Consider the following 4,806-nt stretch of genomic DNA (forward strand, 5'->3'; position numbering starts at 1 on the left):
CATATATTTCAGAGGGTTGGATCAGATGGTTGAGGAACTGCAGGGCCTTTGGTATTGAGCTTTAATGGTATATTCAAGGGTGCTAGAAAGTCTTCAGCGCACACCAAGCCTACTCTAGCGGCTGTGGCCATGCAGAAGTCCCCTACCCCTTCTGTTTTGTGGCTTTCTCTTTAACATATACAGCTTACACCTCTCAAATATCCTTCAAGGGTCTCGCAGGGGAGATTGCTGTGTCTATTCATGATGTGCTTGCGTGTTTTACATGAATCCCTATCCCTCTTGCGCTGCCCATACAGTGGGGAGAGAAGTCACATGGTATTTCATGGTTTCTGTAACCATGCCTTTAAAACTCCCTTTTGGTAGCACTTGGGACCATTTCCATTTCAACAGAGACGAGCGGGGTGGCTGGTTCCCGGGTGCAAAGCCACAGGACTGAAACTCTTGCTCAGCTCAGTGCCCATAATAAACTTTACTGTAAACTCTATTGACTGGAGACTGAGGATCTAACTTCATTAAACTCTCCTTGTTTGCTTCTAAAAAGCAGTTGCCTAAATTTAGCTTACTGCTGCCATTTTGACCAGAAGTAAAGCTTTCTGTCTCTTTTGGGAACAAAGAAAAATGGTGTTCTTGTAGTAATAAAAATAAAAATAAAAAAGGAAAAGGGGTGAGGATATCACTATTAATCAACACATACAACTTTGTTGGAACTGAAGTGCTGATGAGATGACTTGAGGTGAATTGGCAGTACAGCTCTACTCAAAAGGAGTGATGGTTTGATGTTAAAAAGATCAAAGATTACCCCAAAGCCTCGGTGCCTTTGCCCCCATCCTAAAATGAGCCTGATCCACAGCCCTGAATTGTGAAGGATTTCTTATCCAGTCCTGGAGATGCTGACTCTAATTTTATAATCCACCCCCACCAATGAACCGAACCAAACTAAGGGGTAGGTCTGTAAAGCACACAGATGGGAACCAGTCCACTGAGGCCACAATCTCATGCTGGTGCGGGTCTCGCAGCCTGGATGACCTCACAGAGCAAGACAGGAAAGCCAAGGTTTGCATCTCTAAAGCAAAGATGCATTCAAGAAAATACGGTGGAACGGAAGAAGGTTTTTCTCAAGGACAAAATTCAACCGATCTGAACACAGCCCAGCTTAAAAAAAAAATAAAAATAAAAAAAAAAATCAAAGCTTCACGGCCAGCTCCCATGATTAAATCATGAAGCTCAATGAATATTCGGAGATGTCTCATTTCCCAAGGTTCCTGTCCTAGATAGAGCTAAGACGACAGGTCTGACCCTTGATGGCCTTCTAACTAGCTCCGTGCACCGGAGGGGGTTCAAACAGCATCATCACCTCCCACACGCTCAAGGTGGCTGCCTCGTCGCTGGCATACCCTCAAACGGAGGCAGCTGCCTGGGCCAGGCTGGATCATAGTCCAAAGCAGTGGCAGGTATCCAGAACGGCCAGGGAGTGCATTGGCATTCCCTTGCACATCCTTTTTAATAAGACTTGCTTATCTTGCTGTCCCCACCACGCTCCTTTGCTTGCATCCTTCACACCATAAAGAGGATGTTAAAAGGCGATCTAAAAACCTGCGCTTACACAGACACTCATCTATTCAATTTTCCAATGGGGACCAATATTTGGGAAGTATAATGAAGACTGGAAACTTCTCGGGGTTTGAGAACTGGTTCTGAGCCATTCACTCAGCTTATTCCGTGCAAGCCGCATCACGCCCTGACCTGGCAGATATTGCATTGCCCGGCTCCGTAGCCACGTGGGGGGACTTATGCTTAGGATAACCAGAGATAAAAAAAAAAATTGATCTGCTTCTTGGGCAGGACTGAGTGAGAAATCTTGGGTCTTTAGAGAAAGGCACTATCTTTTTCTTTGCTATGAGTATTTGGAAGGGAAGAGGGAAACACAGATAATATTAGAAGCCTTGAAGGACGTCACATCTTAATGCCCAAGCTTACCGCCAACCAGGAATCCTAAAAGCACCCGTAAGACTTTAGGAGAAGAAGTCATTAGAGTCAAATATCAAGTGACGCTGCAATCTGCAACCCACATCAGCAGTACTTAACCCAGAGCTCAAGTCACGGGCACTTGTTGCAAGACCCACAAACACCAGCACCTCCTTTCATGGGCAGGATGAGCTGTCATGTACCATTCCAGTGATAATACAGCTTTTGCCCCAGGAATAAAATGTCAGCATAAGGTAGATGGGCCACTCAATCAGACAGGTTAAATATGTATTCACTCTGAGAGCCAGGTGAGGGAAGGGAAGTCATTATACTGCAGGATCTCCTGAGTGCCGGTGACAGCAAGAGAGCAAGATTTCTCCCACACTTAGCAGACTTGAAACGGCGAACCTGTCATCGAGCTTCAGCAAATCCTGTTCTGTCTCTACCTTTTACCTACCTTTTTTTTTTTCTTTTATGCATTAAGGATTTATAAGAAGATGGACCCCAGCTGTAAAGTTCAAAGTCTGGATCCAAACTTCACCTACGTCTGTGGCATGCTTGGAAACCCTATCTATATTTTAGTCATGTCAACGCACAAGGCTGTTTTGCAAACAACAGGTTTTATCCTTATGCAGCTTTCTGGTGCTCTCTTCAATGACAAAGTGCTTGTGCTACAAACTGAGCACTGCTAAATGCACGGTCTTGGCATGCACCAGTGAATCATCCCTAATGACATATTTAACTGTTAACTGGTATTTAACCTACGAGAGGCAGCATGGTCTAGCACCCGGGAAACAGTGTTTGGAGTCAGAAAGTCCCAACCCTTGTTGTAGACAATATAAGCACGAGGACGGCACTGACCAACTCTGTTTCTACAATGCAACATACATTTGGAGACCGCTCAAATCCACAACCCCGAGCTGAAATTTAATCCACGAAGAGCATTCAGATGCACCAAACCTTGTTCAAGAGCCCAGCTTGCAAGGGCAGCACATGGCTGGGCTGAAAATCCAAGAGCATGCTGTGGACACCTTTTTCCTCCCGGGACCCCTACCCAGCTCTGGACCCAGCACCCCCTTCCATCTGCCACTAGCCCATGTTCTTTGCCAACATTGCTTTGGTGACTGGGCTTTGTTTCCCTCCCATATTTAATACCACTTTTTACACCATCCAAACTCAACAGCCATTACCAGGTCCATGGCACTTTTCCTGTTCATCGCCTTGCACAAAAATGGACTTGTTACACTGTGGAGCATTGTGTTGTGATCATGGGTCTCTTGCTTTAGTGGGACCATGCTTCCACTTCCCCATCTCGGTCCCTCGGCTCTCTTGAAGCTCCATGACCTCTCTTAAGATAAGGAAGCTTACAAAGAAAAAGGAAACAGGGCTTTGCACCTATCACAAGTCAAGTCCGCTGTGACCATTGGGGCACCTGAGATGCTGTAACAACCCTCCTCCACACCTGGGCTTCATATGATGTGGTATGAGGCTAGTTGAGTTGCTTTGCATCATCGGTGATTCTTTGGACAAAGTGACCTGGTGGCGCCCATCTCCTCTCCAGGTATGGATGGCTGTTGGCTCACAGGGAGCTCATCCATCCTTCAACGGGTCTTGTTTTTAGTCCTGCTGGGTGTCCACACACCCTCCTTGCCCAGGCTAACCCAGGTCGGGGTGCTGGTTTAGTCGCCGACAACCAGACGATGTAACGGGCTGTACTGGTTTACATGGTACCAGACAGCAGACCAAGAGGCCTGGCCTGACAGGGACCTATACCAAGCCACAATACTTTTTCCTAGGTCTCCCCTTGGTGCAGGGAAACACGGGGTGTCTTCCTTGCTAAGATGCTACGTAAGAGCAGGCACATACATCATGCCATAGACTATTTCCCTCACCCCAGCCAGACAGCTTTCCCCACATTTTTACCACATGCTCTAAACTTCTAGCTTTCACTTAAGCACTCAATGAATTAATTACTTCATCAGATTCTTGCTATCCCCAGCCCCTGAAGATCTGCTCAACAAGCTGAAACAAGGATATACCTTATATATAACATGCCACACCATCCCAACTTGCTTTGCTCTAGCCTACAACTCCCAGGTTGCTGTAGGACAGCACACTCCCCAAAATCCCCTAGCAGCATGCTGAATTTAGACCAGACTGTGTTTGGGCACTAGAACCTCTTAAAGGGCAAGAGCAGTGATCTAGTGGATATTATTATGCCTATCCTGTGGATCATAAAATAGACTGAAAGGAGTAGTGGCTTGTACAAAGACCCGGTGACTCAATAACGCATTTGGGATTTGAATTCAGCACTTCCTTTGCAGAAAATACGAGGATACGGCTCGTGTCCAGATGAGTTTCCATTTGAAGAAGGGTCTGTCTTACAACTTACCGGGCACATCTACACAAGATGCTTAATGTGCAGTAGCGTGTCCCAGCACAGACAGTGCTAATACGCTACTGTGTAGTATTATTAGGCTATAGATAGATAGATAGATAGATAAAAGTGGGGTGCAGAAGAGAACAGTTTAATGAACTTTTTTCATCATTGCAAAAACTTCTATTAGTTCACCACTTTGTCTCTTTTTATCATTACCACAACTGGGTGGAAGTAAAACATATTCATGAAAATATTCACATTTTTACATTTGGGAGTTTTTTCCCCCCTATTTTTAATTGAAATGTAATTGAAATGGATATTTTCTAAGCAACTCTATAGGTAATGACAACATATATTCTGCACATCTCTGTCATAGTTTTTCCAAGACACTCATCTAATTCTCATTGAAGTCAGTGGAAAGGATCCTATTACAAACTGACACCAAGTTATTTTTCCATTCC

This window comes from Alligator sinensis, unplaced genomic scaffold (genome assembly GCF_000455745.1).
Source record: "Alligator sinensis unplaced genomic scaffold, ASM45574v1 scaffold550_1, whole genome shotgun sequence".
NCBI lineage: Eukaryota > Metazoa > Chordata > Crocodylia > Alligatoridae > Alligator > Alligator sinensis.